The sequence below is a fragment of the Hypanus sabinus genome, chromosome 11, assembly GCF_030144855.1.
Source record: "Hypanus sabinus isolate sHypSab1 chromosome 11, sHypSab1.hap1, whole genome shotgun sequence".
Classification (NCBI taxonomy): Eukaryota; Metazoa; Chordata; class Chondrichthyes; order Myliobatiformes; family Dasyatidae; genus Hypanus; species Hypanus sabinus.
The window spans coordinates 104905379-104932241 of NC_082716.1; the positions used below are offsets into that span (position 1 = coordinate 104905379).

Sequence of the window (26863 nt, forward strand, 5' to 3'; positions counted from 1 at the left end):
GCCCAGCAATTAAAAAAAAAATATTTTAACCATAATTTACGTTTTTTATTATTATGTATTGCATTGTACTGCTCCCACAGAACAACAAGTTTGATGACATTGTCCAGTGATATTAAACCTGGTCCTATTTCTGAATCCTGCCTCCCTTGCTGGCGGTGAATTCCAGTGATCCACGACCGTCTGTGAGGGGAGCCTTCTGGCAGGAGGCTACTAAAGAGGTGCTTATGACTTTGGCAAGGGAAATCAGGATAAAATTCTCCTAATAACCGGGCCTGGAGCCTTGATGCTCAGTGGGATTATTTTGATGAATTCCTACCGCAATTTACCAGTTACATATTGTTCCTAATAAATCTTGCTGTTAACTGCAGTTGACAGGAGTTATCTGGTTAACCAATCACCTCTTGGCAATTGAAATCCATCCAGCCCCCTGTAAGTTCACACAGTTTCAGCTGCCTCCCAGTGAACTTGGTTGTGGGTTTCAGTGCAATTTTAATCGGAAGTGGAAAGAATTTCCACGGCAAAGCAGCGAGGAGTGGATTAGAGATCGGATAGGCTCCAGCATTCCAGCAGCTTGTTTGCTCTTTGCAGTCTGGGGAAGATTTCTTTGGCTCTTGCTGCCTTGATCCGAGGATGGAGACACAGATAGCAGGGAATGGCAGGGTTTCGTGAAGAATTCTTTTTGTAATTCGGTGCACCTTGGTGTCCCCAAAAAACGTTCTTTCCGAGAGAATTGCAATGTCTTGTTAATCTCCCCTCTGGCTGTGGGACACCTCTCTGCCCCTTTCTTAGGGAGAGAGGGAGCCTGTGGAATGTGGAATTGTCGAGTGAACGATGAGTTTTTATTGTACTGCAGATCATGGGGGCTTCGCTATTGCTTGGGTGGTGGGAGGGGAGAAGGGGGCTTTGGGGTTCGTGTTTCTACTGTCACTCACCCTTCTGCTTTTGTGGATGTCAGCGAAGAACAAGGATTTCAGGTTGTACACTGTATATATTCTCTGATACCAAATGGAACCAGTGAATACCAGTCGCCCCAGGTAGTGGAGTGGAGATGCAATAGACAATAGGTGCAGAAGTCGACCATTCGGCCCTTCGAGCCTGCACCGCCATTCTGAGATCATGGCTGATCATCTACTATCAATACCCGGTTCCTGCCTTGTTCCCCTATCCATAGATACCTATCTAGCTCCTTCTTGAAAGCATCCAGAGAATTGGCTTCCACTGCCTTCCGAGGCAGTGCATTCCAGACACCCACAACTCTCTGGGAGAAGAAGTTTTTCCTTAACTCTGTCCTAAATGACCTACCCCTTATTCTCAAACCATGCCCTCTGGTACTGGACTCTCCCAGCATCTGGAACATATTTCCTGCCTCTATCTTGTCCAATCCCTTAATAATCTTATATGTTGCAATCAGATCCCCTCTCAATCTCCTTAATTTCAGCGTGTACAAGCCCAGTCTCTCTAACTTCTTTGTGTAAGACAGTCCTGACATCCCAGGAATTAACCTCGTGAATCTACGCTGCACTTCCTCTACAGCCAGGATGTCCTTCCTTAACCCTGGAGACCAAAACTGTACACAATACTCCAGGTGTGGTCTCACCAGGGCCCTGTACAAATGCAAGAGGATTTCCTTGCTCTTGTACTCAATTCCCTTTGTAATAAAGGCCAACATTCCATTAGTCTTCTTCACTGCCTGCTGCACCTGCTCATTTACCTTCAGTGACTGATGAACAAGGACTCCGAGATCTCTTTGTATTTCTCCCTTACCTAACTCTACGCAGTTCAGATAATAATCTGCCTTCCTGTTGTTACTCCCAAAGTGGATAACCTCACACTTATTCACATGCCTCTCTACCCAAGGAAGCGTAAGGCACTCCTTGCCTCCGCTAGTCTACAGGTCACCCTTGGGCAAGGTGTTGCACCTGCCTAGCCCCCATCCCCACCCGATCAGGGTCATGTGAAGCTGTGGGGGCAACTGGTGCATAACATAAGTCCTGGTTATGTGACTACAGAAGTCAAGCAGCACCCGTCTTGTAAAGACACTGCCCAGAAAGTGGCAATGGCAAACCACTCCTGTAGAAAAATTTGCCAGGGGGGAAATGAGGAAAGGGTTCCAGAATTTCCCCAGCACCAACACCCCCACCCCTCCCCCCCCCGGTGAGGAAGGAAATTCTAACGTCCTTGAACACCTGAGCTCAAAGGAAATTTATTATCAAAGTACGTACTGTATGTGTCACCAAATGCAACCCTGAGGTTCATTTTGTTGTGGTCATAGTCAATACATTTATAGAATAATAACCATAATAGAATCAATGAAAGATTGCACCACCCTGAGTGTAGAAGACGACAAATTCTGCAAATACAAGAAGAAATAAATAAGGAATAAATATCAAGAACGTGAGGTGAAGAGTCCTTGAAAATGAGTCAATAGGTTGTGGGAACATTTCAATGATGGGGCAAGTGAAGCTATCCCCTTTGGTTCAAGAGCCTGATGGTTGAGGGGTAGGAACTGTTCCTGAACCTGGTAGTGTGGGACCTGAGGCTCATTGTGGTGTGTGAAGTTATCCACACTGGTTCAAGAGCCTGATGGTTGTGGGGTAATAACAGTTCCTGAACCTGGTCGTGTGGGACCTGAGGCTCATTGTGGTGAGTGAAGTTATCCGCACTGGTTCAAGAGCCTGATGGCTGTGGGGTAATAACTGTTCCTGAACCTGGTGGTGTGGGACCTGAGGCTCATTGTGGTGAGTGACGTTATCCACACTGGTTCAGGAGCCTGATGGTTGTGGGGTAATAACTGTTCCCGAACCTGGTGGTGTGGGACCTGAGGCTCATTGTGGTGAGTGAAGTTATCCACACTGGTTCAGGAGCCTGATGGTTGTGGGGTAATAACTGTTCCTGAACCTGGTGGTGTGGGACCTGAGGCTCATTGTGGTGAGTGAAGTTATCCACACTGGTTCAGGAGCCTGATGGTTGTGGGGTAATAACTGTTCCTGAACCTGGTGGTGTGTGACCTGAGGCTCATTGTGGTGAGTGAAGTTATCCACACTGGTTCAGGAGCTTGATGGTTGTGGGGTAATAACTGTTCCCGAACCTGGTGGTGTGGGACCTGAGGCTCATTGTGGTGAGTGAAGTTATCCACACTGGTTCAGGAGCCTGATGGTTGTGGGGTAATAACTGTTCCTGAACCTGGTGGTGTGTGACCTGAGGCTCATTGTGGTGAGTGAAGTTATCCACACTGGTTCAGGAGCCTGATGGCTGTGGTGTAATAACTGTTCCCGAACCTGGTGGTGTGAGTCCCGAAGCTGCCCTACCTTCCTGATGGCAGCAGTGTCCTGGGTGGTGAGGGTTCCTGATGATGGGTGCTGCTTTCCTGCGACAGGTCTCTGTGTAGATGTACTCAATGGTTGGGAGGGCTTTACCCATGAATGACTGGGTTGAACCCACTACTTATTGTAGGATTTTCCATTCAAGGGCATTGGTGTTTCCATACCAGGCCATGATGCAGCCAGTCAGTCCACTCTCCACTATACTCCTATAGAAGTTTGTCAAAGTTTTAGGTGTCACGCCGAATCTCAAACTCCTAAGGAGGTAGAGGCGTGGCTATGCTTTCTTGGTAATTGCATGCTGGGAGCAGGACAGGTCCTCTGAAACATTAACGCTGAGTAATTTAAAGTTGCTGACCCTCTCTACTTCTCATCCTGCGATGAGGACTGGCTCGCAAATCTCTGGTTTCCTTGTCCTGAAGTCAATAATCAGCTCCTTCTTTTTGCTGACACTGAGCGAGAGGTTATTGTTATGACACCACTCGGCCTGATTTTCAATCTCCCTCCTATTTGCTGATTTGTCACCGCCTTTCATTTGGCCAATGACAGTGGTGATATTTTCTCCTGATCTTCACAGGCACGTTTTATCTTTTGTCTGAATGACTTGGGCTGGATCTTTCTCGAACACTGCATGCATTAGTACAAGCCTAAGTTCAACCCTTTCTTTAGGAGTTGAAACGGCCTTCGGTTGTAATGTGGCACATAAGCCCTCCGACAAATTCCTGGCCCTTTCATATCCAAAAGTTGTTGTTTGGAGCAGTGTACAACCCAAACCGTGTGTGCTGATATAATATTGACAATCTTTTCATCAGAATGCATTGTCTACAAATTCCTGACCTTTGACCCGATTTAGAGTTATGGTGTCATTGAGCTACGCCCTGAACCAGGCCCTTCGGCCCATTGGCTTTGTCCTGACTTCCCACTTACACACATCCTACTCTAATCCCATTTTATTCTAAAGTTCAAAGTACATGTATTATCAAAGTTAGAGATAAAGCGCATGGCCACAACAAGGTGGAGTAGATGATGAGGATCCTCTGTGTACTGAGGGCACACGTTTGGTCTACACGTGACCTCGGACCCTTTCCCATTAATCAAAGCATTCGTGGGGCCCCGGCTGGGAATCCCTACTCCCGACTTAGTGTTCACTCTGGAATAGCCCAACGTGGGGGAGGCATGGTAACGTAGTGGTTCGTGCAATGCTTTACAATACCAGCAACACGCTGCTGTCTGTGAGGAGTTTGTACCTTCTCCCTGTGACTGTGTTTCCTCCCACAGTCCAAAGATGTACGGGTTAGTAGGTTAATTGGTGACGTGCGTGTAACTGGGGAGCATTGGTTGTTGAGTCTTAAAGGTTACAATGTTACTGCAGCTCTAAATCAGTGGTTCCCAACCTTTACTTATTCCATGGACCTTTACCTATAACCGAGGGGCCCATGTACCCCAGAAATGGGAAACCTTGCTCCAAGTAAACGAATTTGCCAGTTGAAGGGAGTGGCGTACCACACTCGTGTCTCGCAAAGGCATGAACGTTGATCTGCAGGTATCGCAAGTAGGCTGGAAATGGATGTTGTAACGTAGGGAAGTCTCCCTACAGGGCACTGGTGAGACTATAACTTCGATCAGCTTACTTGGAGGAGGGGTGTGTTGCCAGCGGAGACAGTCCCCTCGGTTTGATTCCTGTGCTGAAGGTGGTCTTAGGAGGACTGAATGAGAAGGCTGGGACTAAGCTCGCTGGGGTTCGGGTCAATCAGCATCTTTGGAGGAAAGTGGACGGCTGACATTTCGGAATGAGCCCCTTCGTTTGGACCTCAGGGTAGTGAAGAATAGTGACCTAAACATTGACTGTTCATTTCCCTCCAGACCAGCTGAGATCCAGAACAACACACACACACACACACGCACACACACACTCACACGCACACGCACACACACACTCACACGCACACGCACACACACACTCACACACTCTCACACGCACACGCACACACACACACACACTCTCACACGCACACGCACACACACACACACACTCACACTCACACTCACACTCTCACACACAGTCTCACACACACTCTCACACACACACCCAGACTCTCACTCACACACACACACACACACACACACACACACTCTCACACACACACACACACACACACACACACACACACACACACACACACACACACACACACACACACTCTCTCTCTCACACACGCTCACACACTCACACACTCTCACACTCTCACACACTCTCACACACTCACACACTCTCTCACACACACACAGACACACACACACACACACACACACACACACAATGCAGGAGGAACTCAGCAGGTCAGGCGGCATCTATGGAGAAGAATAAATAGTTGATGTTTGGGCCAAAACCCTTCTTTAGGACTGGAAAGGAAGGGGGAAGATGCCAGAATAAAAAGGTAGGGGAGGGGAAGGAAGATAGCTGGAAGATGATAGGTGAAGCCAAGAGGGTGGGAGAGATGGAGGTCTGGAGAAGAAGGAATCTGATAGGAGAGAAGAATTACAGAATGGATATTAATAAGGTAGAAAGATTGCAGGGAAGGTTTACAAGGATGTTGCTGGGACTTGAGAAACTGAGTTACTGGGAAAGGTTGAATAGGTTAGGACTTTGCTCCCTGGAGCGTAGAAGAACGAGGGGAGACTTGATAGAGGTGTGTAAAATTATGATGGGTATAGATGAGTGAATGCAAGCAGGCTTTTTCCACTGAGGCTAGGGGAGAAAAAAAACACAGAGAACATGGGTTAAGGGTGAAGGGGGAAAAGTTTAAAGGGAACATTGGGGGGGGGGCTTCACACAGAGAGTGGTGGGAGTGTGGAATGAGCTGCCAGATGAAGTGGTAAATGCAGGGTCACTTTTAACATTTAAGAAAAACTTGGACAGGTACATGGATGAGGGGTGTATGGAGGGACATGGGCCAGGTGCAGGTCAGTGGGACTAGGCAGAAAAATGGTTCGACACAGCCAAGAAGGGCCAGAAGGCCTGTTTCTGTGCTGTAATGTTCTGTGGTTCTAAGAGTGGACCATTGGAGAAAGGGAAGGAGGAGGAGCACAGTGGGAAATAACAGGCAGGTGAGAAGAAGTAAAAAGTCAGAATGGGGAATAGGAGAAGTGGGGTGGGAATTTGTTCACTGGGAGGAGAAGCCAACAGGCTGGAGGCCACCCAGATGGAATATCAGGTGTCACTCCTCCATCCCAAGAGGAGGCCATGGGCTACCACTCCACAATGGGAATTGGAATTAAAATGTTCGGCCGCTGGGAATTCCCACTTGTGGCAGATGGTGTGGAGGTGCTCGACGAAGCAGTCTCCCGATTTACGATGGGCCTCGCCAATGTAGAGGAGGCTGCACTGGGAGCACCGGACACAATGGACAACACAAGCAGATTCACAGGTGGAGTGTTGCCCCACCTGGAAGGGCCTGAATGGAGATGAGGGAGGAGGTGAGTGGGCAGGTGTCGCACTTTGACAGCTTGCAGGGTTAAGTGCAGAGAGGGAGATTAGTGGGGACGGGTAAGGGAATCACAGAAGCAACAATCCCTGCAGAAAGTGTGGTAGATCCTTTTGGAGATGGTGGATGTTGTGGAGGATCATGTGTTGGATGTGGAGATTCTTGGGGTGGTAGGTAAGGACAGAAGGAACCCTATCACTGTTAAGGCATTGGGAAGATAGGGTGAGCCGGAAGCTCGGGAAATGGAGGAGGTGCTGGTGAGGTTAGCGTCGGTGTTAGAGGAAGGGAAACCCAGTTCTTTGAAGAAGGAGGACGTCTGTCCTGGAAAGGAATGCCTCGTCCTGGGAACAGATATGTGGAGATAGAGGAAGTGAGAAAAGGGAATAGCATTTTTACAGAAGACAGAGTGGTTTATAAAAGATGTCGGTAGAGATGGAGACGGAGAGATTGAGAAAGAGGAGGCAGGTGTCAGAATTGGACCAAGTAAACTCAAGAGTGGATGTGGAAGCAGCTCAAAGCCTTAGTTGGTTCAGATTCCAGTATCTGCCATTCCTCGTGTTCGTAAGCAGGGACGAAGGAGATTAAATTTATTTGTCAGATGTACATCAAAGCATACAGTGAGATGTGTCATTTGTGTCAAATCAAATCAACACAGATTCTACTGAGCAGCCCGCAAATGTCAGACTGAATTGGGTTTAGTGTCACTAGCATATGCTGTGAATTTTGTTGTTTTGCGACAGCAGTACCTTCCAATACACATAAAAAAAAATATCTGGAATTGAGTTGCGAGGGAAAGTAAATCAGCCACGATTGAATGGTGTTGCACTATCAATGTGTGGACTGGACTAATTCCACCCCTATGTCTGTGGTCCCTTTAAACCTTTCCTACTCGTGTACCTGTACAGGTGTCATTTAGATATCGTTAATGTACCTGTCCCAAATACTACTTCCGACAGTTCATTCCATACACTGACCACTCCCTGGGTGAAAGTATTCCCCCAGGTTATTATTAAATCTCTCCCCTCTCACTTTAAACCTTTGCCCTCTAGTCCTTGATTCTCTAACCCTAAAATAAAGGCTGTGCATTCTCCTTATCTATGCCTGCATGATTTTACACACACATAAAATTTCATACCCCAGTCTCCTATGCTTTCCTGTTTCCTCTATATGTACATTAAATAGTTAAATTAAATAGTAGTGCAAAAGGAGAAAAGTGGTAAGGTAGTGTTCATGGATTCAATGTCCACTCAGAGATTGGGTGGCAGAGGGGAAGAAGCTGTTCCTGAATCTTTGAGTGTGTGTCTTCAGGCTCCTGTACCTCCTCCCTGATGGTAACAATGAGAAGAGGGCATGTCCTGGGTGATGGGGGTTCTTAATGGTGGATGACACCTTTTTGAAGATGTCCTGGATGCTGGGGAGGCTAGTGCCCATAATGTAGCTAAGTCTACAACGTTCTGCAGCTTATGTCAATCCTGTACAGTGGCCACTACATACCAGACGGTGACACAGCTAGTTAGGATGCTCTCTACAGTACATATGTAGAGGTTTGTGAGTGTCTTTAGTTGACATATCAAGTCCCCTCAAAGTCCTCATGAAATACAGCCACTGTCTTCTAATTGCTTTGCGACGTTGGGTCCAGGTTAGATCCTCAGAACTGTTGACACCCAGGTACTTGAAACTGCTCACCCTTTCCAGTTCTGACCCCTCTATGAGGTCTGGTGTGTGTTCCCTCGTCTTATCCTTTCTGAAGTCCACCATCAATTCTTTGGGTTTACTGACATTGATTTATATATGGCATTTGAACTGTGCAGCACACACAAAATGCTGGAGGAACTTGGCAAGTCAGGCAGCATCGATATCGTCGGTGTTTCAGGCTGACACCTTTCCTTGGGAAAGCCAGATTAAGAAGGTGGGGGAGGTGAACACGTTGACAGGTGATAGAACAGGTGATGAGGAAGGTAGGTGAGTCGTTTAGGGGAATGCTGGGAGGTGAGAGGTGGAAGAGGTAAAGGGCTGAAGGAGGAGGAATTGGATAGGAGAGGAGAGTGGACCATGGGAGAAAGGGTAGGAGGAGGGTAGTTAGATTGGGGAATGCAAAAAGGGAGAAATTAGTAGGGTGGGAACAAGCTAGAAATTGCATGTTCATGCCATCAGGTCGGAGGGTACCCAGATGGAATGTGAGGCATTGCTTCTCCGACTTGACCTTGTCACGGCAGAGGAGGAAGCCATGGACGGACATGTTGGAATGGGACTGTGAAGTCAAGTTGAAATGGGTGGCCAGCGGGAAGTCCTGCCTTTTGGAGTGGAACAGAGTGAAGGTGCTCGGCGAAGGGACCACTACCTTATGTTAGGGTCACACAGCATGGAAAGAGGCCGTTTGTCAAATCTGGTACATGCTAACCAGATGCCCACAGAGGACCGTCCCATTTGCCTGCGTTTGTCCCCTACCCCCGTAACCCATTCCTATCCACACACCTGTCCAGGTGCCCTTTAAATAAGACCTTAAGGTATAGCAAAATTAGGCCATTCAGCCCATTGAGCCATTGATAGACTTCACATCTCACTCAAGAAAAATAGCCCTTCAGATGCCTCAGCATCAAAGTGAGACCGTAAGACAGAGAAGCAGAATTTGGCCATTTGGCCCATCGAGTCTGCTCTGTCATTCCATCATGGCTGATTTATTATCTCTCAACCCCATTTTTCCTGCCTTCTATCCATAATCTTTGACTAATCAGCATCCTATTAACCTCTGCTTTAAATATACCCAATGACTTGGCCTCCACAGCTGCCTGTGGTGGTGAATTCCATAGATTCACACCACTCTGGTTAAAGAAATTCCTCCTATCTGTTCTCCAATGTTGTTAACGTATGTCCCTCTGACGGCTCGGTCCCAGCTGCGAGTGCCGAGGGCCAGGCCCGCGGGAGGGGCCTTCACACTCCTTGATTAGACCTGACGGTACACTTGGCGCAGAACCATATTGGCCCAGGGACAGTCCTGAACACAGAGCGAGCTCCAAGTTGCTTTCACAGCAGAATCTGCCGAGTCTTTGTAGGCCACAGATGTTTGCAAGTTCAGAATCAGGTTGAATATCACAGGCGTATGTCATGAAACTGGTTGTTTTGTGGCATTGGTGCGTTGCAGCATTTAATAATTGAAAACTACAACCTGCAGTAAGAAATATATAGAAGTTTGCAAATGTCATAGGCACACCTAAATAGCACAGTACCTTACTAATGTGATGTTTTGCACTGTACCGCTGCAAAAAAAACCCCAGATGTCATGTCTCGTGTGAGTGGTGATAAACCTGACTCTGATCTGGGTCTCTATTGTGGGCTGAGAGTGGGAAAGGGGACAGGGAGAGGGGAGGGAGCGGGAAGCACCAGAGAGTCGTTCTGTACTGATCAATAAACCGATTGTTTGGAATCAGATGACCTTGCCTGGTGCCTCAGGGCTGGGTGTGTGTCTGCACCTGCGCCACCCCCTGTTCCTGGAACTCTCGCCTGAAAAATAAACTCTTTAAGTAACGCAAAAAGAGAAAAAATATAGTGAGGGTTGTTCATGGGATCGTTTTTAAGAGGCTTCCACCTCCCAGTGTTTCGGAGAGAGGGCCCGAGCAACGCCTCTGTAGGACAGAGGGGCCTTGTATCCCCCACTTGCCCTCTAACTAGGTGAGGTGTCAGCTTTGACTGCCCTCGCCGTTGCCACTCATTTCTTTACGTCAACCATCTGGATCTGAGCTGATTCCTTCCTGGTTTACATTGAGAAATTTCCAACGCAACTTCACATCCAAGCTTCAGAAGCTGGGTTTTCTTTTGGGTTCAGGCTGGGGTGATTTCTTGGTAAGCTGACTCGACGGCTGCCAAGTACTTAAGCCGCTGAACTCTGGGATTTTAACTTGTTGGGAAATTTATTCTGAGGTCGGGGCAGATGGTGTTTAACAAGAATAGACAGTCCAGTCATTCAATCTGGCTCTCTCGTTCAGCTGGACAGCTCGGGCTCTGACTGTGTGGAGTTTGCACGGTATCTCTGTGACTCCGGTGTTTTCCAAGGCTGTGAGGGGCTGGTTGGCAAATTGCCCCCACTGTGTGGGTGGGATGGCATGGCAGGTAGTGCTTAGGACAGCTTCACAGTACCAGTGACCCGGCTTCAATTCCAGTGCTGTCAGCAAGGTTCTCTCTGTCACCGCGTGCGTGGATTTCCCCCCATGGTGCAAAGACCTACCGGTAGGTAGGTTAATTGGTCATTGTGAATTGTCCCGTTGTTAGGTTAAGGTTAAATCAGGAGATTGATGGGGGGGGGGGGGCGCTTGAAGGGCCATTTCTTTGCTGCCCCACCTTCCCCCGCTACTTCCCCACTGCTTCCGGAACCCTTCTCCTCCCCCCCCCCCCCGCTTTTCTCCTGCCTCTCCTTCCTCCCCGTCCCCCTTTCCCTGCCCTCCCACATACTTCCACCCGCCTGCACCTCCCCCCACCCACCGCCACAGGAACACCCTGCTGCGACCTCCCCCTGAGCCTTCCGCCTTCCCTTCTCTCTCTCCCCCCTCTCTCCCCCTCTCTCCCCCTCTCTCCCCCCTCTCTCCCCCCTCTCTCCCCCCTCCCCCCTCCCCCCCTCCCCCCCTCCCCCCCTCTCCCCCTCTCCCCCCTCCCCCCCTCTCCCCCTCTCCCCCCTCTCTCCCCCCTCTCTCCCCCCTCTCTCCCCCCTCTCTCCCCCTCTCTCTCCCCCTCTCTCTCCCCCTCTCTCTCCACCCCTCTCCCCCCCTCTCCACCCCTCTCCCCCCCTCTCCCCCCTCCCCCCTCCCCCCCTCCCCCCCTCTCCTCCCTCTCCCCCTCCCCCCCCTCCTCCCTCTCCCCCTCTCCCCCCTCTCCCCCCTCTCCCCCCTCTCCCCCCTCTCCCCTCCCCCTCCCCCCTCTCCCCCCTCTCCCCCCTCTCCCCCTCTCCCCCCTCTCCCCCCCTCTCCCCCCCTCTCCCCCCTCCCCCCCTCTCCCCCCTCTCCCTCTCCCCCCTCTCCTCCCTCTCCACCCCTCTCCCCCCTCTCCCCCCTCTCCCCCCCTCTCCCCCCCTCTCCCCCGTCTCCTCCCTCTCTCCCCCCTCTCTCCCCCCCTCTCTCCCCCTCTCTCCCCCTCTCTCTCTCCTCTCTCTCTCCTCTCTCTCCCCGCCCTACCCACAACCCCTCTCCCCTCGCCCCGACCGCCCCCTCTCTCTCTCCCCAATCCCCCCTCTCCTCCCACCTCGCTCTCCCTCCCCCCTTTTTCCCTCCCTCTTCCCCCCACCCCCCCTATTTGGTCAGAGCCTCAGGTTGAGTGTGGTCTAATTCCTCTCGGTTACTGGGAAGTCTGTGCTACCTGCTCTTGGCTGCAGCCATCCACAGACTGGCAGGAACCACGGACAAGTCAGAACGTTGCCTCGTAAATTCCGCCGTTGCTGTAAATGTCAGCGTGTTTCCTCTCACTGTGGTCTGCCTGCTATCTGTGCTTTCAAAACGGACTCGTTTATTGTTGGCAAAGATTAGTGTTTAGCATCAAGTTGTAATTCAAGTTTTAAGTTAATTGTCATCACTTTTGCACACTCCATCCACCATGGGATCCCACGTCTTTCTCTGCCCTCCCACTTCCCGCTTTCCCTTGTCCATTCGTCCCTCCCCACTGATCTCCCTCCTTGCAAGCGGAACAAGCGCCACACCTGCCCCAACACCTCCTCCTTCACTACCGTTCAGGGACCCAAACAGTCCTCACCCGTGAGTCTTGGGGTCGTGTACTATGTCCGGTGCTGCCGCTGTGGGCTCCTGTATATCGTGATGAGGGCACAGTCAGGTTGGAGGAACAACATCTTCTATTACATCTGAGTAGCCTCTGACCTAATGGCATGAACATCGATTTTCTGAACCCTCTGTAACTGCGCCCCCTCTCCTTCACCATTCCATTCCCACATCCCTCTCTCGCCTCTCATCACCTCCCTCTGGTTCTCCTCCCTCTTCCCTTTCTTCCAAGACCTTCTGACCTCTTCTCTTGATCTCTTTCACCATTTCACTTCCTGGCTCTTTCCTTCTCTCCTCTCCCTTTCCCAGTTTCACCCACCCCACCTTCTCACTCTGAATGCTCATCTCTTTTTTACCCAGTCCTGACGAAGCGTCTCGGTCTGAAACATCGACTGTTTACTCTTCTCCAGAGATGCTGCCTGACCTGCTGACTTCCTCCGACATTTTGTGTGTGTTGCTCTGGATTTCCTGCATCTGCAGATTTTCTCTCGTTTGTGATTTTAAACCTGATTCTAACAGCAATACAGCCTTTTGTTCCCGTGCACCAAAGCCTGGCAGGGTTGAAATGTCTAATCCCAGAGGGTGAGAGGGGGTAGGTTAAGGGGAGGATGTGAGGGGTAAGTTTTTTACTCAGAGTGGTGGATGCCTGGTTTGGTGGTAGAGGCAAATACATCAGAGGCTTTTAAGAGACGTTTGGATAGGCACAGGGAGTGAGGAAGATGGAGCGAAATGGACACTGTGTAGGTAGGGAGATTAGAGTTTTTGCTTTTTAGCTGATTTGTCACAATATTGTGGGCTGAAGGGCCTGTTCTTTTCTACGTTCTATGAGTGAGAGCCAGGGTACTACTGTGGAACGTTTCAAAACTCTTATTAATAATCCTACTTTATTAGTTTAGCCTACTTATAGGATTTCTTAATGCTTGGTGAAGTTAATTATATGATTTTTGTATGTTTAATTACATTTTATTCTATATAATGTTTGTCTTTACTTGCCCCTTGTCCATTTATCCCTCCCCACTAATTTCCCTCCTGGCACTTACCCCTCTAAGTGGCCTCAGTTCTACACCTGCCCATTCAGGCCCCTCACCTCCATTCAGGCCCCAAACTGTCCTTCCAGGCGAGGGAACACCCCACCTGTGAATCTGCTGGGATCATCCGGTGCTCCCGATCCGGCCTCCTGTACGACGGTGAGGCCTGTCGTAAATCAGGGACCGCTTCGTTATCTGCCACAATTGGGAATTCCCAGTGGCCAGACATTTTAATTCCTATTCCCATTCCAGTTTCGATGTGTCGGTCCATGGCCGCTTGTGTTAAGAAGAGGCCACCCTCAGGGTGGAGGAGCAACACCTTGTATTCGGTCTAAGTAGCCTCCAAACTGAGGGTATGAATATCGATTTCTCCTTCCGGTATACAAATCTCCCCTCCCCACTCCTCTATTTCCCACTCTGACCTTCCACTTCTTCTTGCCTCTCTATAACTACCCCCCTCCTTCCCTATCTCCTATGGTCCACTCTGCTCTCCTATCAGATTCCCTCCTCTCCAGCCCTTTACCTTTCCCAGCCATCTGGCTTCACCCCTCTCCTTTTAACTAGCCTCCTTTCTTTCCCTACCATTTTATTTTGGCGTCTTCTCCCTTCCTTCTCAGTCCTGAAGGAGTGTCTCAGCCTGAGTTGTTGACTGTTTATTCATCTCCATGGATGCTGCCTAACCTGCTGAGTTCCTCCAGCATTTTGTATGTGTTGCTTTGGATTTATAGCATCTGCAGATTTTCTTGTGCTGATGAAAGCCATTGTTTTTGTTCTTTCAATTATAAATCATATATCCCCTTCGTTATGCGAAACACCTACGTAAACGTCTCATAGAAATTGCCCTCTCCAGTCAGTGTGTCCATGCTGGTCGTCGTCTTCCAGAGTCAATTATGTGTGGAATCAGATCTGTGGCATTTGTCTGTCACAATCACTCCAAGGCCTTCCCCAGGGTAATGTTGTAATCTGGTATCTCTGTGTCCAGCCTCAGGAGGCCCTGGAGAATGTGAGAATGAATGATTCATCTTAAGTAAAATCTTCTGGTCAGAACCCGAGAGAAATCAAAGTTGGTAAAAATGGTTTATTATTGTCGTATATCCAAGATAGAGTGAAAAACTTGGCTTGAAAACTGTTCATACAGATCAGATCAGTACACACAGTGCATTGAGGTAGAACAAGGTTAAGCTCAAGTTTGTTATCATCTGGCTGTACATATATACAACCAAATGAAACAACGTTCCTCCCGATCACGGTGTACCCACTACACAGGGCATAAACCAAGCTATTACTGTAAATAAGTGAACAAAATATAATTCAAAATGTATATAGTGCACAGCACAGGTCAACACACCAGTAAATTTATTATGGAGATAGAGCCCAGAATAGGCCCTTACTATCCCTTTCAGCCACGTCGCCCAGCAATCTTGTGATTTAATCCTAGCCAAATCACAGGATGATTTACGATGACCAACTGGACTGTGGGAGGGAACCCACACAGTCAGGGGGAGAACATACAAACGCCGGGTCACCTGTGCTGTAAAGCATTCTGTTAACCATTACACTACCAACTTCCCTAATCAGAACCACAAGAGATTCTGGAAATCCAAAGCAAACAGCCTTGACCACAAGGCCACTAGATAGTGGTCAACACAGAACGCCCAGCAGACACTGGAGGAGAAGGATGTGAGGGATACGGTGGGGTGCTGTCCTGACCATCTGGCAGGTGCCTCATCACTAGGCCTCACCAGCAGGCACCGGGGCCTAGCCTGGCTGGGAGTGAGAGGGGCCCTCCCAGTCAGATCCCTCTTGCATGCCCAGAGCATCGTCCCCACAACCTGCTGCCCGCAAAACAGTAACTCCCCTCTTTGCACACTGTGGGTTTGCAAAGAAGGTGTGGCATGAGTGGTGGCAGTGTTTGAACAGTATTGACAACGTCTGTGAAGTTGGTGAATGGTCTATTCTTGTGAGTAAAGTTCACACTCACCCACTCTGCTGGAGGAACTCAGCACGTCAGGCAGCAGCCGTGGAAGTGAATGAACAGTCAACATTTTGGGCTGAGACCCTTCCTCAGGACCGGAAAGGAAGGGGGAAGATGCCAGAATGAAACGGTGGAGGGAGGGGAAGGAGGATGGCTGAAAGATAATGGGTGAAGCCAGGTGAGTGGGATAAGTTGAGGGCTGGAGAGGAGAGTGGACCATAGGAGGCGGATACACAGGGGGAGATAATAGGCAGGTGGAGAGAGGTAAAAGAGTCAGTGAGAAGTAGAGGAAGGAGGGAGGTGAATGGATTTTTTTTTACTGGAAAGAAAAATCGATATTCATGCCGTCAATCTGGAGGCTGAAGACTGTTCTAGTGATGAGATCTTGGTGGTGGCAGGTCTTTCTTTAGCCTCCCAGCCTGAGGGAAGAAGCTGTTACCCAGTCTGGCAGTCCTAGTCTAGATGGTAGTGGGCAATAACAGAATGCAGGATAAAGTGTCGTAGCTACAGAGAAACTGCAGTGCAGGTAAGGCCATAACGAGGTAGATTGTGAAGTTGAGAGTCCATTCTGTTTTGCAATACTAGGACACTGCCTCTAATATAAAACGCGGCCCAGAAGGTGGCAATGGCAAACTGCTTCTGTAGAAAAAATTTACCAAGAACAATCACGGCTGTGGACCATGATCGCCCACGTCATTTGATGTGGCACATAATGATGGCACATAACCTGATAGGATGGCTTCTATGCTGAAATTGCAGAAAGAAATATGTCAAATTCAAAGTATGTTTACATTATATAAACCTTGAGATTCATCTCCTGACAGGCAGCCACAACAAAAGAAACCCAAAAGAACTCATAAATAAAAAGACTAACAAGCACCCAATGTAGAGAGGTAGAGGGAGAGAGAGAGAGAGAGAGAGAGAGAAAAAAACACACACAAATCGTGCAAACAATAAAAGCAAGCAACAGGCTTCAGAACCAAAGTGTGTCCAGAGTAGGCCCACAGCCTTGGCCTCAGTTCATCACACTGTGGAGCTTACAGATACAAAGCCCAGAGTAGGCCCACAGCCTTGGGCCTCGGTCTCAGTTTATCACAGTGCAGAGCTTGCAGATGTGAAGCCCAGGGCAGGTCCTCAGCCTCAGCCTTGGTGCAGTGGAGAGTGGAGCAAACATCATGGAGCAACGAGCAGAACTGGTCCGACCCTGGCCTCTGGCCCCGACGTTTAAATTTGTCCCAACAGCGGTTGTTTCTCACTCTAAGACCCGAGCCCTGTCACATTGACACAGTCTGAGTCCCAAACCCCCTGCCAGGTTCTGGCCTGTATGCGACCCTTCCAAATTGGCCTGACGCTTAGATAAATCAGACCTCGCTCTCATTTCAGGCTCCGAAACTGCTTCAGTTTGACTTTTCTCCACCTCGGCCCCTTTTTTACTTTGCATCGCACCTGTGGCCTCCTGAGATGCTAGTGAGATACGTTGGCCCAGCTGTCCACCTGCTTACACCAGGCCAGGCTATTGGTAATATACAATCCAGGAACTGGAAGTTATCAAACCTCCCAACCTGAGCACTTCATTCATTACTGTTCCCTGTCGTTTGACGTGGGTGATTATGGTCTTTCCATCTGTCTTCAATCTGCTCATTCTTATCTCTCTCCATGACCATGATTGTTCTTGGCAAATTTTTCCACAGAAGTGGTTTGCCATTGCCTTCTTCTGGGCAGTGTCTTTACAAGACGGGTGACCCCAGCCATTATCAATACTCTTCAGAGATTGTCTGCCTGGCGTCAGTGGTCACATAACCAGGATGTGATACGCACCGGCTGCTCGTACTACCGTCCACCACCTGCTCCCATGGCTTCACATGACTCTGATTGGGGGGGTGGTGGAGGGGCTAAGCAGGTGCTACACCTTGCCCAAGGGTGGCCTGCAGGCTAGCAGAGGGAAGGAGCGATTTACACCTCCTTTGGTAGAGACGTATCTCCACCCCACCACCCATAATCTCAGCGCTGTTGATGTAGACAGGAGCATTTGCACTGTCCTGCCCCCTTCTAGAAGTCAACGACGACCACTTTTGTTGACATTGAAGCCTCAGATGCTGGAAATGTGAAATAAAAACTGAATGAGGTAAGGTCTGGGTGAAGTGAAACAGTTAACATTTGCAGTCTAGTTGGAAACATGTTTATCTAGCCAAATGACCCAGCCAGCAGAACCAGAGCTGGTTAGACTGACTATCTTCCTTTTCTTACCTTGCTCAGTTCTCTATGTTGCTTGAAGAAACTGTACACAATGGATCCTGGTTAATTAAGCCATTGGTTAATTAGAACAGCTCTTAAAGAACAATAACTAATTGAGAAAATAGCTGGGATTCCAAAGAATGAAGTACAATTTATCACCAAATTATATATGCAGTATACAATCCACAGACAGTCACGAAACAAAAGAAAACCATGGAACCCATCCAAAGAAAAGCATCAACCCCCACCTCCGTGCACAAAAAAAGCGAATCATGCAAACAGATAAAAGAAATGAGTGAAAAACACAGAATATAAACCACAAAATTGAGAGAGCCCAGGCTTGTTCAGTTTATTATCTGCGGGCTGCCACAATTCGATATCACTAAAAATAGCGACCAGAAACGCATCATAGTGTGAACTACAGAGTCCGGTCCACAAAGCACGCCGGTTAAACCTCGCCCGAGGCCTATGGACTGCGGCACCATCCTCCAACGGCATTGAGCAAGAGGGAGAGGGGGAGAGAGAGAGAGAGAGAGAGAGTCGTTTTGAACGGAAGGGCCTTTCTTCAGGAGCAGTGAGGATTCCCTCCATTTATTTGGACACTGCTGCTAGAGGCAAGATGGCACTAGTGACCAATGGCAACATCTTGCAGGCAGCTCACAAGATCTCTCGATTCTCTTCTTTCTTTCCCTATACTGCGGTTGACTGCAGTCTGTAGTTTCCCTTTTAAGCTGACTAAAAGGCAAAATGGCGGTCTTTGCATTTTCCTGGGAGACTCGGCGTGGATAAGAGCGGAGAGTGCACCAGCCATCGCTGGGGGTGGCTGCATCGACTCCTCACGGCAGAACAAGAACCCGCAGTTGTCTCCAGTACCCTGCGTCGATTAAAGTGTCGAGCAAGATTGAAATTGTCGAGGGCGAGAGCGGAAAGCGAGCGGGCAGGTGCCCAGCACCGTCTGCCTGGTCCCCCTCTCTTCTCGCTGCTGCTGGGCAGGAGTTGCAGGCGCCTTGGGTCCTACGGCACCGGGTTTGGGCTCCTGGACCAATGGGAAGAGCGGCTGCAGTTTCTAAACTGACCAACCACAATGGAAGTGGCTTTTGACAAGGAGGACAAGCCACACCCCCACGTGCCAGGCCTTCGGTCATTGGCACTCACCTCTGCGCTGACCTGACCTGCAGCCATGGGGATCCTGGACTGGCTTCACTCACCTCGACGGCTCCATGGCTGTGCACTCACATTTTGGGACTCTGCGGTTTATGCTATTTGTTTACCATCTATCATTTGTCCAAGTTGCTCTTTTTTCGCACGTCGGGAGTTTGACGGCCTCTGTTGTGTGGGAGTTTTCCTTTAAGCAGGTCCTGTTTATGTTTCTCAGTTTTGAGGTTGCCTGTAAGAAGCTGAATCTCAAGGTTGTACACAGTCTGGTATGAAGACTCGGTCATATAGCTGGGATACCTAAAACTTTTCCACAGGTGGAGCACAAAACAAGTTTGTAAGTCTGGTGGGAGCAAAGGATGTTGGGAACGGCGAGGGTGGAGTGTCGCAGGAGGGGTGTGGGACAGATGGCAGAGGAGTGCCAGGGGCGGGTGCAGACACACCCAGCCCTGAAACACCAGGCAAGATCATTTGATTCCGAACAGTTGGCTTATTGATCATTATGGAATGTCTTCTCTGGTGCTTACCACTCCCTTCCCTCTCCCTTCCTCTTTTCCCAACCGTGATTCCCCTCTCCCTGACTCCTTTCTGCTCCCAGTCCACAATAGAGACCTGTATCCAAAATAGGTTTATCATCACTCGTGTATGAAATTTCCTTTTCTTTACAGCAGCAGTACAGTGCAATACATAAAATTACCACAGTACTGTGCAAAAGTCTTAGGCACCCTAGCTGTGTATGCGTGTGTGTATATATATGTGCCCAAGACATTTGCACGGTACTGTACGTACTTTGATAATAAATGAGCACTGAACTTTGAACTTGTAGACAATAGGTGCAGAAGTAGACCATTCGGCCCTTTGAGCCTGCACCGCCATTCTGAGATCATGGCTGATCATCTACTATCAATACCCGGTTCCTGCCTTGTCCCCATATCCCTTGATTCCCCTATCCATAAGATACCTATCTAGCTCCTTCTTGAAAGCATCCAGAGAATTGGCCTCCACTGCTTTCCGAGGCAGTACATTCCAGACCCCCACAACTCTCTGGGAGAAGTTTTTCCTTAACTCTGTCCTAAATGACCTACCCCTTATTCGCAAACCATGCCCTCTGGTACTGGACTCTCCCAGCATCTGGAACATATTTCCTGCCTCTATCTTGTCCAATCCCTTAATAATCTTATATGTTGCAATCAGATCCCCTCTCAATCTCCTTAATTCCAGCGGGTCCAAGCCCAGTCTCTCTAACCTCTCTGCGTAAGACAGTCCGGACATCCCAGGAATTAACCTCGTGAATCTAGGAAAGGAGACTGTTGCCAAACAGTTTCTAACTAGAGTCAGTCGTGTGTGCTTGTGTGGTTGTTAAGACACTACAACGTGCTTAGAGCGATCGTTTTTAAAATAGCGTTAGTTGCGTGTGTCTATGTTCAAAAATCAGTGATTTTTGTCACTGATATTTGGTGAGAAATTAGCAGTAAAGGAATTCAGAACTGTTTTGCTCGCTGCGGTTTCAAGCATTCGGGCTTGGCGATGCCAGAAATGGGTGGGAGTGAAAATTAAATGACTTCACGGCGTCTAGAAACTACGAAGAGTTTGAAGATATTGACAATCATCTTGAATGTTACAGAGGATTTCAAGGATGAACTCGCTGAAGCATTGCTATGCAATCTGTTATCTGCCCTAGATGTCTGCATTTGTTCATTTACAGTCAATCAAAAGAACAGGACAGTGTACAAAGGATGAATTTGATAACTGTTAGGAACCAATATACGGTTTTATAGTATTGTAGGAGTATTGGTAGTGCTCTAATTTGTTCGATATTTCATTTAAATACATAATCTGTTACTCAGTTTAACTGTAGTTTGTCTTTTTATACCTTTTTATCTATTTCCATGAAACTGGCTGATTGGGGTAGCCACTTAATAGGGCCAAAGTGTACTGGTCACGATCTGTCCCAATTAACCATTATCTTTAGTGAAAACTGATGGCGCGGTTTCGCTGGCCGGAGTTAAAGCATCCACGGTGGTCTCCAAATAAATGACCCCCTCCCCACACCGTGCAATTCAGTTCAGTGTTCCAGCAATTTATTCTCCTGCGGTTTGTGGTTTCACGTGCTTGCCAGGGTTTGAGCCAGCTGTCCACACGAGACCGGATGTGAGGTTCAGTGTGCTGGAGGCTGTTTGGGCCCAAGCAGTGTCACGTCTCTCAACTGCCTGCTTGCCCCCTCAGTTTTATTGACCCTTTCTGCTGATTACGGCAATGGGTTTGGATGTGTAAGTACTTGTAACGTGGAAGTAGAAGAGGGCTATTCTGCCCCTCTTTGCTGTTCTGTTAAATAACATCAGGGCTGTTGTTGTATCGATGTGGACTGCCCTGACTTCATATCCCTTGTATCCTGTATTGGATATTAGGAGGAAAATCCAGCACATTAAGCATGTAAATGACTACAAATTTGCCTCTAACTTCCTCCTTGCCCTTAAATTCACTTGGTCTGTCTCTGACACCGCCCTCCTCCCCTCCCCCCCCCCCTCCCCTCTCCCACTCTCCCACTGTGTGCGACTGTAACGAAACTCAATTTCCCTCGGGATCAATAAAGTAAGTCTGTCTCCTCTCAGATTCCTTCCTCTCCAGCCCTTTACCTTTCCCACCCACCTGCCTTCACCTCTCACCTTCCAGCTATCCTCCTTCCCCTCCCCCACCTTTTTATTCTGGCATCTTCTCCCTTCCTTTCCAGTCCTGAAGGAGGGTCTCAGCCCGAAACGTCGAATGTTTATTCATTTTCATAGACTCTGCCTGACTTGCTGGGTTCCTCCAGCATTTTTTTGTGGTTTGGAGTCAATGGGTCCAGATACAAGGTTCCCTGAATGTGACGACACAGGTAGGTAGGGTGAAGAAGACATTTGGCGAGCTGCCCTTCGTTAGCCAGGGCATTGTGTACAGAAGCTGGGATGCTACAATACAGATGTACAAGATGTTGATGAAGTTGCATAGAGTGTTCTAAACACATGTGGTTCTGCAGATGCTGGAAATCCAGAGAAACACACACAAAATGCTGGAGGAACTCAGCAGGTCAGACAGTGTCTCTGGACAGAGTAACACACACAAAATGCTGGAGGAACTCAGCAGGTCAGACAGTGTCTCTGGACAGAGCAACACACACAAAATGCTGGAGGAACTCAGCAGGTCAGACAGTGTCTCTGGACAGAGTAACACACACAAAATGCTGGAGGAACTCAGCAGGTCGGACAGTGTCTATGGACAGAGTAACACACACAAAATGCTGGAGGAACTCAGCAGGTCAGACAGTGTCTATGGTCAGAGTAACACACACAAAATGCTGGAGGAACTCAGCAGGTCAGGCAGCATCTATGGAAAAGAGTAAACAGTCGATGTTTTGGGCCGAGGCCCTTCTTCAGGACTGAGAAGGAAGAGGAGAATTTAGAGTAAGAAGGGGAGGAAGAAGTACAAGGTGGCAGGTGGTCACAGAAGGGGAGCAGGGAGAGAGGGTTTTTCTGAATTCTTGTTGAAGAGAAGATTTAAACGTCTTCAGGTTAGGCATCCCTGGAAGAGACTTCTCAGCGGCAGTAGTATCTCAAACACTCGGCAATCTTCAGACGCTGGAAATCCAGAGTAACACACACAAAATGCTGGAGGAACTCAGCAGGTCAGACAGTGTCTAGGGTCAGAGTAACACACACAAAATGCTGGAGGAACTCAGCAGGTCAGACAGTGTCTAGGGTCAGAGTAACACACACAAAATGCTGGAGGAACTCAGCAGGTCAGACAGTGTCTAGGGTCAGAGTAACACACACAAAATGCTGGAGGAACTCAGCAGGTCAGACAATGTCTATGGACAGAGTAACACACACAAAATGCTGGAGGAACTCGGCAGGTCAGACAGTGTCTATGACAGAGTAACACATACAAAATGCTGGAGGAACTCAGCAGGTCAGGCAGTATCAGTGGAAAAGAATAAACAGTCGATGTTTTGTGGGGTCTCGGCTCAAGGCATTGACTGTTTATTCCTCTCTGGAGAAGTTGCCTGACCTGCTGATTTCCTCCAGCATTTTGTGTTTGGATTATTGTTCATTTATCAATTTATGGAGACACCCTTTGAGCTACACTGCCCAGGAATCCCCCAATTTAATACTAGCCCAATCTCGGGACAATTTACAATGAGCAATTAACCTGTCAGCTGGTAGATCTTTGGACTGTGGGAGGAAACCAGAGCACCTGGAGGAAACCCAGACAATCACGGGGAGAATGTGCAAACTCCTTCCAGGCACTGGCGGGAATTGAACCCAAGTTGCCAGAATGGTGAAAGCATTTTGCTAACCACTACGCTACCGTGCTGTGTACCGCGTGTTCACTTACAGTCATCCTGCTATTGGAAAGATGCCACTAAGCTGGAGAAAACGTGCAGGAAAGATGTACGAGGATGTTGCCAGGACTGGAGGGTTGGAGCTATAGAGAGAGGCTGAGGAGGAAAGGATCTTATGCATTTGAGCAGAGGAGAATGAGGGGTGTTATTATAGAGGTGTGTAAAATCACGAGGGCAGACTCCACTGCCATCTGCAGCTTCATATGTACCTGTGCATTCGGATTGTCGTACAGGACCACAATGCAGCCAGTCAGGATACTTTCTGTAGAAGTTTGCTAGAGAATGTTTGGTGACAAGCCAATCCTCCTCGACCTCCTGAGAAAGTAAAGATATAATACCTTCCCTTTGATTGCACTTAAGTGTTGGGCTCAGGATGGGACAGAGTGGCTAGGCTTTGGTGTGGGCAAGCATCGGCAGAAGTTCTCAGTAGTTAAGTAAGTTTCTACAAGTTTTTCTCTATGACTACATAGCTAGTGCGATGAGAGTGGGTCCATATTTCATGGCATCTTTGAGTGAGATGTTGGAACTCCAGGAGACCTCCAGCCTCCCTGGTAACTGCTTCTGCATGAAGTGTGCCAAGGTGCAGCTTGTTGGCGACTGTGTTGAGGAACTGGAGCTCCAGCTCACAGACCTTCAGCTCCTACGGGAGGCTGAGCAAGTGATGGATAGGAGCTACAGACAGGCATGCTTTATTGATTCCGAGAGAAGTAGGGTTTCATTACAGTTGCACCATCCAAGAATAGTGAAGAAATATAGCGATATAAAACCCATAAATAATTAAATAATAATAAGTTAATCATGCCAAGTGGAAATAAGTCCAGGACCAGCCTATTGGCTCAGGGTGTCTGACACTCCGAGGGAGGAGTTGTAAAGTTTGATGGCCACAGGCAGGAATGACTTCATATGACGCTCAGTGTTGCATCTCGGTGGAATGAGTCTCTGGCTGAACGTACTCCTGTGCCTGACCAGTACATTATGGAGTGGATGGGAGTCATTGTCCAAGATGGCATCCAACTTGGACAGCATCCTCTTTTCAGACACCACCGTCAGAGCGTCCAGTTCCACCCCAACAACATCACTGGCCTTATGAATGGTTTGTTGACTCTGTTGGTGTCTGCTACCCTCAGCCTGCTGCCCCAGCACACAACAGCAAACATGATAACACTGGCCACCACAGACTCATGGAACATCCTCAGCGTCGTCCGGCAGATGTTAAGGGACCTCAGTCTCCTCAGGAAGTTGAGACAGCTCTGACCCTTCTTGTAGACAACCTCAGTGTTCTTTGACCAGTCCAGTTTATTGTCCATTTGTATCCCTTGGTATTTGTAATCCTCCACCATGTCCACACTGACCCCTTGGATGGAAACAGGGGTCACCGATGCCTTAACCCTCCTCAGGTCCACCACCAGCTCCTTAATCTTCTTCACATTAAGCTGCGATTCTGCTCACACCAGGTGACAAAGTTTCCCACTGTAGCCCTGTACTCAGCCTCATCTCCCTTGTTGATGCATCCAACTGGGGAGGTAGTCACTTCCAGGTTGTAGGAGGCAGGAACCTGGATGATGGTGAGGGACAGGGAATGGGCAGCCAGTGCAGAGTACCATGATGGCCTTTCCCAATAACAAGTATACCTGCTGCAGGTGTGGGGAGAACGATTTACCAGGGAGATGCAGTACCAGATCTCGGGCACAGAGTCTGCCTCTGTCACTCAGAAGGTAAGGTGGGGGTTAGAATAAGAGGTTTGCAGTAGTAATTGGGGCTTGCATAATTAGAGGAGCAGATTCAATGAATGTGAAATGGCCACCCAGATGCTTGTGTCAGGGATGTCTCGGTTCAGATCCATGGCATTCTAAAGTGGGAGGGTGAATAGCTGGAAGTCGTGGTGCTTTTCAGTGCCAACAACTTGGGTAGGAAAGGGCAGGTGGTACTGAGGAGAGAATATAGGGAGTCGGGTAGAAAGCTGAGAAGCAGGGTAGTAGTCTGCTGCCTGTGCTACACGCCAGTGAGGGTAAGAATAGGATGGTTTGGCAGGTGTATGCATGTTTGAGGAACTTGTGCAGGTGGAGGGAGGCAGAGTTCAGATTTTGATCATTGGGATCTCTTCTGGGGAAGGTGTGACCTGTACAAAAAGGCTGGGTTACACCCAAGTACAAGGGAGACCAGTATCTCGAGCTGTTCAGGAGGGTTTAAACTAATTTAGCAGGGGGATAGGAACCAGAAGATAGGATTGAGGATAGGGCTCCTATGCCTTATGGGCTTATGATCGAGGTCACCCAAGATGTTTACACCAAGGAATTTAATACTGTTGACTCCCTGCACCATTGATCCCTCAGTTCATGTTCCAACTGGTGTCCTGTTGTATCTGGGTCAGAATCCTGGCAAACTCTGGGAAAACTCTGAAACTTTGAGTTTGAACTGCTGCATACTTGTTCTTGCAGAAACATGGCTCCAGGACAATAGCACCTTCAGTCTTCAAGCCATGACACTCAGAGGCTTGCTAACATTATCTTGCGACTGTATGTGCTATCGTAACTCCATGTGCTGAGTGTGACTTTGTGTCCTGCGTTCTACACCTTGGTTCAGGAGGAACGTTATTTCATTTAGCTGTATACGTGTGTAAGCTGAGCAACAGTGAACCGTCTGATTGGCCAATCAGAGTTCTCTTTAGGAACGAGTTGACTTGATCAGCACTTCTGATCTGGCTATTGTTCACGATTGCACTTAATTTAAAAAAAAATACTTGAACTTGATGTTTCACTGGCCTTTTGTATACTGCAGTAACTGGGAAGGGATGTAATCTGTAGGATTTTGTGTAGGGACTGAATGGGAGGGAATTTGAATCTCTGGATTTTGTGGTAGGGAGTTAACAGGAAGGAGTTTGCACCGGGATATCATACAACTGCCCCAGAACAGCTGCTGGCAAAACTTGCTTCAATTGTCATTAAGAGGGGATTTAAAAAAACGTTGGCAGAAGCCGAGTGCCAAAATCCAAATCCATTCCCCATCCTTGACACTGGTAAGTCTCTTTCGCCTGGTTGCTTGGCAACTGTGAGTATTTCCCTCTCGCTCCGTAGCTGATGTGATGCTGCGGTGTGGTTATTTAGTATGTAGTTTCGATGCTGAGACCTACGGTGTGGTGCCATCCGCTCACAGCGAGGTGGCGGGGAGAGCCCAGGGCCGCTGGAGTGCTTCGGCTGCCCGGATCCTAGGGCAGGCTCCGCTGTCTGTAGCTTGCACCTGAAGGTCTGTGGCGGGAGGGTGGGTGGTGCAGGTAAATTGCAGTTTGTTCCTTTCTTTGCCTATTTTTGGCGGTGGGAGGGGCAGGGACTCTCTGGTGTTTCAGAGCTAATCTCTGGGTCTGCAGGGGGGGAGACGGCTTGCGTCGATCAGCAGAACAAATGCAGGTGAGTGCGGTTAGCCCGTGGTTCAGGAAGAGAGACGCTCGCCAAGCTGTGTGACTTCCTGTTCGCCGCAGTTCACATCCTGTGCCGGCTGAGCCCCAGCCCAACCTGATGTCAACTGCTGCCCGTC

At 48.8% G+C, this 26863-nt stretch overlaps 1 protein-coding gene across 3 annotated transcripts in view; it reads left to right on the forward strand.

Moving 5' to 3' along the window:
• LOC132402246 (pleckstrin homology domain-containing family G member 2-like) overlaps window positions 1-26863 on the forward strand; it is a 266962-nt gene that overhangs the window by 60984 nt on the left and 179115 nt on the right. Inside the window, exon 1 of one of the 3 annotated variants that reach the window (XM_059985017.1) lies at window positions 10790-10826. The exons of the other annotated variants lie outside the window; for them this stretch is intronic. The gene's annotated coding sequence lies outside the window, so the exon portion shown is untranslated. Of the gene's footprint in view, window positions 1-10789; window positions 10827-26863 lie in introns of those variants that run through there. 3 annotated transcript variants of the gene reach the window in all.